Consider the following 8206-nt stretch of genomic DNA (forward strand, 5'->3'; position numbering starts at 1 on the left):
ATCTTTCTCTTGCACACCACTTTTCTTAAACTACAACACTAGGATACCACATATGATGGCCAAGGGTGCCGAGAAGTCAAGGCACAGCATCCTGCTGACTGTAAAACCTCCATCTTTTAGAAATGTGTGGAAGGAGGCTAGAGAACAGAGATTCCTATTCCTGGAGCCAAATAGCTGCCTATTAGCATTTGGGAATCTATTCTGATCAGAAATAGCACATTGCATTTCGTATACATTATTCCAAAGTAAACTTACATTTCAGTATTACATAGCAACAAGTTGTCAAATGAATGAGTCTGTACACTAGCAGAATATTCTTTTTCATTGTTTTTTTTGTCTTGTCTTAGGAAATCAATTGATGGTAGAGTTGCATCACTGGATAGGATTTGCTTAAACTTTAAGGAACATCTTGTTTGACTACTAAACTACTGAACAACCCACAAACATATATATCCTCACTTTATGCACTAAAGAAAACAAAAGCTAAAATTCTGTGGCAGATCTCAGCAAACTCAATGTCTTAGTGTTTATGGAGCCCAACTTTCAACCCAGATGTCTCATCACCAGAGTTCAGGAATATAGTGGCCAAGTGAAGCCCCCCTCATGAGTGTACTATAAAAAACCCTCCTGAATTGGCAAAATCATAACACAATGGTAATTCAAGCACTATCAATGACAACCATGTCTTCATATATCTAAAAGTACTTGTATGTCAAATGATTAACCTGGTCAGTTTTCTGTAAGGTGAGGAGATTCCTTGTACTTACACACAAACTTAATAAAATGTAACATACTAATTTTGCAAAGAAAAAACCCACAGCATTTTAATTAGCACTACTACAGTTAAGCCCCAAAGCTTCTTAACGTTGCATGGAGTAATTTATATATCTATCTTCTCTCTCATCATAACTCACAGTTGGCTTTCAAGATAGAATGCCACACTTAAACAACCCTCCTGCCAAAGTCTTGAAAAGAATATTGTGATGCATGCACAGTATTCCCCTGTTTTTATTTCAATAGGCATGTGGGAATCTACCAAATATTTTCTTTAAGAAAGACGCTTTTGATATGCAACCGTTTCCCTCAACATATTAGATTCTTGATTTAATGCCTAGAGTAGTAACCCGGAGAGGAAAATAAAAAGCAGAGAGAAAGTTGGTTCATTCTAATGCAGAGTTAAGCATGTCAAAGTAGCACTAGCTTTACAAGACATAAAAAATGATTGTAAAACTCATTCTGTCATTCTCTTAAAATGTGCAACTCAGCAATATCTTTTTAAATTTCTCAAATATAGCATGTTATGGAGTTTTAGTATCACACAGAAGAAATTACATCATCTAATCCTTCCTCTCAGATTCTTACTTCCATACTTACGAATTCAAAGTTCCCAACTTTCAAAACTGAATTATTTTCAAATGCAGCTGTCAAAGATTATGTGCAAACTCCTGTAAAGTCAGCTTATATTGGTGCATGTTGGCAACCTGAATTGACAGAAATAATATAACACATTTGGGGATTTACAGTGTAAAACATACTCTGGATTCTAGAGTTGCACACAGGCAAAATAAATTTCTAAACTCTAGTTTGCTGAAGCTGTAGCTGTTTAATGATGCTATATACAAGTTATATTTGTTTTCCAAATCAAATGCAAAAGTATAATGAGGACTAAAGGAACTTTTAATGATGAGACTCCACTGTCAAAACAAATCACGTGTGTTTTAAGCAGATGTAATGAGTAAGGCAAGTGAGCATGTACAAATCATATAACATCATTGGAATGCCTGGATCATGAGATCTTCATGGAACCACATGTTCAGTGTGTTCAACAACATGGTAGCATAGTAAAGATCACAGAGGTAACACGTAAAGTTAGGAAATGTCACAATCAGAAAGAACAGAATAATAAGTCCCTTCAGGAGGACATATGGGAAAGGAAAGCCTTAATTTCTCAGCCCCTAGAAAGAGATGTTGACTGGAAATGCAGTACGAGTAACTGAATTATGAATTAGATAACACTCCATGGCTTTCTATAAACTACAGGAAAATCAATTTGGAGCTTCCGCTAAATAATGAGCAATAGAGACTTGAATATTGGTAAATGTTTTTAAAGATGCACTGAGTTAGTAATTATAGACATATTTACCAAGATAAGATTTAGCTATTATTTCAGTCATTTTTGTCTCCATTATATGAATTTATAAGCTATTTGAGGCATGAGGAGAAACTTGAGTGTGCAAACATAAGGAACTTTGGCATCTAAAATCCAAGTTTGATGGCTCTTGAGGTGGGAGACAGAAAAACTGAATAAATGACCTTCCTCAGCAGGTGCATGAGAAAAAATATTGAGCACATATATATATTGAGAGTAATTGTTGACATGATGTATTCTTAGTGCCTTGTCAGAAAAGCAAAGCACAAAGCACATATAAATATGCATAAAATGTTTACTGACTAATGGCATTCTAAAGGAAGTAATATGTCGTCTTTTCTTATAGAAATAATCTTATTTTTCTTCTTAAAATTATAAACATATATTAAAGCTAATTAATTACACCAACTTTTTAGTGTAAGCATATAAGTACCTGAACTATTACAGAGTTATTTTACTGGATAATGACAGGTTCTGAGAAGACTGAAATAAAATGACTCAGTTGTATGCTAGCTCCTAAGTTTTGTTCCTGACATTATCATGGATATTATAAATCTACTCATCTGTTATCTTTTGTTAGAAGTTTTGCTCAGTCCCTTGACTTATCATATAACATAGAAACTCAATATAATCTTGAGGTAGAGTTTCTCTCATCTAGTAAATTATTCCATGGCAGAGAAAAAATTCAAGTAATAATCATTACCATATCTCTGGGGAAAACAGGAAGATTGACACCATGGACTCAGCTCGAAGGAAATTGATTTATACAAACTAAAATAACTCTTTTCAAACATCCATCTTTTATGTTGTATTATTTAGCAAGCCATTACAGTAGCACCACAAGTCTGACCTTGTAAATATCTGAATTCAGACCACGCACTAACAGTACCACGTGACCAGGACTTAACTTGTCACTGTGGGAATGGATAGCTCCTTAAGTGGCACCTGGTGTCACTCAAAAATTCTGGTCTGTAGTTTGTTTTTCAGCATATTGAAATGTTGTGTTCATTAAAACACAAATGAAGGATATGATGCTAATTTTAGGAAACTTTAATTTAGAAGTAGTGTTCCTTCTGGTATGCTGTAAGATTATATTAAATTAAGGCGCAATTAAAACCAGAAAGGCCATTAAAATAATAAGAAAGAAACCTGAGAAAGTCTGAAATCATAAAACTAATTTGAAGCTTCATAGAAAATAACTTCCTTATAATTCTTGAGGCGAGAGAAATATGTTTTTAGAATAAATCCCATGGTTTGGTACAGATGAAGACCAAGTGGATTTAAGATATGGCAATATTCAGAACAGCCACTCTTTACTTATGTCTAAAATAAGAAAGACAGAATACAAACACATGTTCCCCCAGATAGTGATGAGTGGTGGGTTATATGAACAATAGCTGGCCAGATGCTTTAGTGTACAGGGAGACTTAAGAGATGCAGAAAATATTCTGAGATATATCAGTAGGCCACATGAGAAATCTAAATGGAATATAAGTAATATAGGAATAAATATAGATATAACAATATGCATAATAATGCAGATACACAATTTTAATGGCATATATGTACATATATATTATCATGAATGATCTATGTTATTTAACAACAAAATACTCAAAGATCTCTCCTGTGTGCAAGATTCATATATTATGCCTTGATACCCTGTGAATAACTGAAAAAGGGGGCCGTATTTGATAATTTCTTTTCAGTTTGATGGCTGATCATTTCCTTGCAATATACATGATTTAAAATTATTTCCCCTTAGTTTCTTAATCTGAGATCATCTTTTATGAATCCTGACCTAAGACTCAAAGAAAAGTAGAAGCTCAAGGAAAGAAAACTATGTTGTCTACTTTCCATCACTCATGTTTTGATATCAATATACTTCACAAACAAGTATTTGGGAAATAATCTCATCAGGCAGGCAGGTAAGTGTGAGATTGTGAATGAAGAATTTTCTGGTCTTAAGAATGCTCTCTGTGCGGGTGGCTCCTGTAGTGGTGGATGGATGTTGTCTTGGAGACAGACTGATCAGATAGAAAATCTGACCTGTCCTTCTTTTCCTCTTTGAAGAATTTCTTAATCTCTGTGCTTGTTTTTAATCTGTGAAATTCAATCCAAGTCTTCGCCTGTCCTATAGATATCCCCAGAGAAACCACAGAATCAGACTCTGCTCCTCGTCTTTGTGGTAATGGCAGCTAAGAATCCAAGTTTCAAAGACAACGTGTGACCAGTGAGTGTTAATTATCAATCTAAAGGGATCTAGAATCATCTGGGAAATGAGCCTTGTGGAATGCTTTGTGGAGATTGTCTTGATTGCATTAACTGAGGCAGAAATGTCTTCCCACAGTGGGTGGCACCCTCACTGACTGGGATGCTGGACTATGTAATGGGAGACAGGTAGCCGAGCAACCAACAGCACTGCTTCCTATTCCTGACTGTGGATATGATGAGACTAACTGCTTCAGCTTTCTGCCACCTTGGTTCACAGTGTGATGGACCTTACGCTTGAACTCTGACCTAGAATACACGCTTCGCCTTAAGCCATTTCCATCGGATTTTTTCTCACTGCAAAAAGCAAAGAAACTAAGGCATTCTAAATTTCACTGGCAGTGCAACCTTTTGACTGTCTCTCCTATGCCATTTGTTTTATCTCATTTGTTAACACATCTAACCAATAGTATAGATACAAGATGCTCTGAGAATGTGGAACTTCTGAAAAATGAATTCTTATTTTTTAATTAATGTATTTTAATTGATTTTTATTTAAATTAAAAACAATCTATTCTACATACCAACCCTAGTTCCCTCTCCTTCCTGTCCTCCCACTCCCCCCATCATCTCCACATTCCACTCCCCAATCCACTCCTCAGGGAGAGTGAGGCCTCCCATGGGGGATCAACAAAGTCTGTGACATCATTTGGGCCAGTACCAAGGCCCTCCCATGTGTATCTAGGCTGAGAGAGTATCCCTCCATAGGGAATGACCTCCAAAAAGCCCATTCATGCACTAGGGATAAACAATGCTTCCACTGCCAGAGGCCCCATAGACTGCCCAAGCACCCCAACTGTAACCCATGTTCAGGGGGCCTGGTTTGGTCTTAGGCATTCATTTAGGTGTAAGTATTTCCTGACTAAAATATTGATATAGTTATATAAAGAAAAAACAGGCTAGTGAGATGGCACAGTGGACAGCGCAGTTGTCTTACAAGAGTAAGGACCACCATTCAGATCCCCCTGCCACCTGGAAGGCAGAAACAGTAGTTGCCCAAGCAAGGTGAATGAGTTCCAGGTTCACTTGAGAGATCCTGCCTTTGTGGGTGTATATGTACCCACATAATATGAACATGTGTAAACACTCATCCATATGTTACATTCACATACTTGCACATACACAAAAGAAAAGTACTATGTATTTGAAATTCAACTTTAATTAAACACTCTATATTTTTTACCTGAAAAATTTCTGCCCCTTTTGCAAACTGTGTCAAAGATTTATTTGAAAATTGCTGCATATTATTTTTAAAGTTTTATATATATACGTATATAATTTATGCTGTAGCTATAAATTTTGTTAGGAAAACTAAACTGGATAAGAATGAATCTAAATTATACAAAAATTAAAGTTCCATTTATTTACTGAAATCTAGCAAATAGGGTATTCTGCTCCCCACCAATGAAAATAGTTCGAAATATTAACCAAACCAGAACATTTTAAATTGACCTTTCAAAAATAATTGATGGTGGAAACTGATTTTATTTTCCCTGAGTCCATGTGCTGCCTTAGCCAAATTATTTTATTTGATGTCTGACTGATATTTCTCACATGGGAGCATGATAGGGTTTGATAGCAGAGTGTGTGTGCCAAGCATTCAACAACAGGGAGACAATTCTGCCAAGGAAATAACATTTCTCACAGTCCTGTAGAACTTGCACCAATTTTCTCCAAAATGACTCCATTTTGAAAGCTTATATACATGCGTAGCTATAATAAATAGGAATTACTCCTGTAGATCTTCAGGTACACAATTAAGTTATTGGAAGAACTTGTTGGAAATTGATGCTATAAACAGAAAATCTGTTTATCCCACAGCAACTGCCTTGGAGAGGAGAGGCAGAAGTTAAGTAGTCTTGGAAGGCACTGCCCTCCAAGACAAGGAGGAAATCACATGAATGCTATATTTCTTGGGTGTGTTCACACAGCCTCAATAAAATGCTTTATTCAAGTTATTTTGGCAGCACTCACACTACAGCAAAACACAAGTGTAGGCCCAAGTGAGTGGGTAGTTTTGGAATACTGTATTGAAGTCAAAAAATGTATTATATTGGGGTCATAGAAATGGAAAGACTCAGACATGCAAAGCTTCCTGAGAACTCAAGATAATTTTTAATTTTATGAATTATACTTTCCATGAAAAATATTCTTGGGTTCTCCAAAGCTTTTGAGTGGTTAGCTCCAACTATGGGTAAATGTGACTGAAGGATAATAATTTATGTCTCTATAGAAAACAAAAGTGCGTGTAAATGATTTGAAAACATCCTCGTAAACATCAGAGTAAGTTAGACTCTTTTTAAAATCACTTAACATTGAATTCTATATTAAGTAAAAGCAGTCATTAAAAAAGAAAGGGTGTAGATTTGGAGGGTGGAGAGGTGGGGGGATCTGGGAGGAGTTAAGGGAGGGGGAAACAATCTCAACATATATTATGAAAAAAACATAGTTTTAATTAAAAAATTAAAAATGAGTGCACTTGCTTGTTCACACATTCAGACAGAGAGAGACACAGACACAAAACACCTATCCATGCCAAAGCATCATGAAAATTGTCAGGACTCAGGTTCAGTGTCACCAGACCCTGAGCTGAAGTACCAGGAGTCAAAGTCATAATTACTCACGAGCTTTAGAGTGCAAAAAGAGGCACAGACAGAGATGAGCTGAAGATCTCAGTGGGAAATGTTTGATATTTGCAAAGAAAGCGGCAGACCCACAAATAATTCAAGAGCGAGCAGGGGCAGAGACAGGAAGGAAAGAGTGAGTCCCATGCTTTCCTGAGAGGCTGGTCTTCTATCTGTGTATACTAGTTTCTTCTCCACTCCCATGAAGCAAAGCCATGTAAAACACAGAGGTCAGCCTGATCTACAGAGCAAGTTCCAGGGCATCCTTCTAAACTACACAGAGAAACCCTGTCTTAAAAAAATAAAAGTATCTTGATTTATACTTTCCTCTTTTTTATTACTACAAAACTTCAGAAATTTTTTATTGTGTCATAGCATGCTTTATAGAGCACCATGAATCCATATTCTTGAACCATGCACGTTAGATTTTCTACAAAGTAAACTTTCATTTATTACTTTTGATGTTAAGAGTTTTACCTTTGTAAACAAATGGATGAACCTTTTTTGCATGTCAGTCTAGGATGTTCTTTGTGTCTAAGGCATTATAATGACAAACAATTGGTCGCTATTAATGGCAGAAACAACAAGATAAAGTCAGTAGGTGCCTCCATTTCCAATAATGTTTGTCTGTCTGGTCATATGTTTTAAAGTCACTTAACGTTTCCCTTAGAAAAGATATGAATAAGAGGAAAATTAAAAATGGCCTGCAATTGCCCTCATTGGAATGTCCGTACTTTTGACAGTAATCTTTGGAGCTGATATTCCCTTTGGTCACTTGTCAAATGGGACGCACATGTTTCAAATTAGTATTAGGACATTTAAAGAGGCACAGGGTTCACTCTGTTCATTTCCTACCTTCCTTCTTCCTTCCTACCTTCTTTTCATCCTGCCTTTCATCCTTCCTTCCCCCTCCCTCTTCTTTCTTCCTTCCTTTCTTCCTTCTTCCTTCCTTCCTTTCATCCTTCCTTCCTTTCCTATACCACCCTTGTTTCACTAGTTTCCCTGTTTTGTAGCTCCTAATGACCTCTTAATCCCCTCCCTCTATGACTAAAGCTGATGGATCGATCCCTCAGGAAATAAAGACTTACTGTAAAATCAGTGCTGGAATTAGAACTCCCCAGGGGCCTAAGGAAAGATCACATTTGCACACAGAATGAATAGT

The sequence above is a fragment of the Mesocricetus auratus genome, unplaced genomic scaffold (genome assembly GCF_017639785.1).
Source record: "Mesocricetus auratus isolate SY011 unplaced genomic scaffold, BCM_Maur_2.0 Super-Scaffold_100008, whole genome shotgun sequence".
In the NCBI taxonomy this organism is placed as follows: domain Eukaryota; kingdom Metazoa; phylum Chordata; class Mammalia; order Rodentia; family Cricetidae; genus Mesocricetus; species Mesocricetus auratus.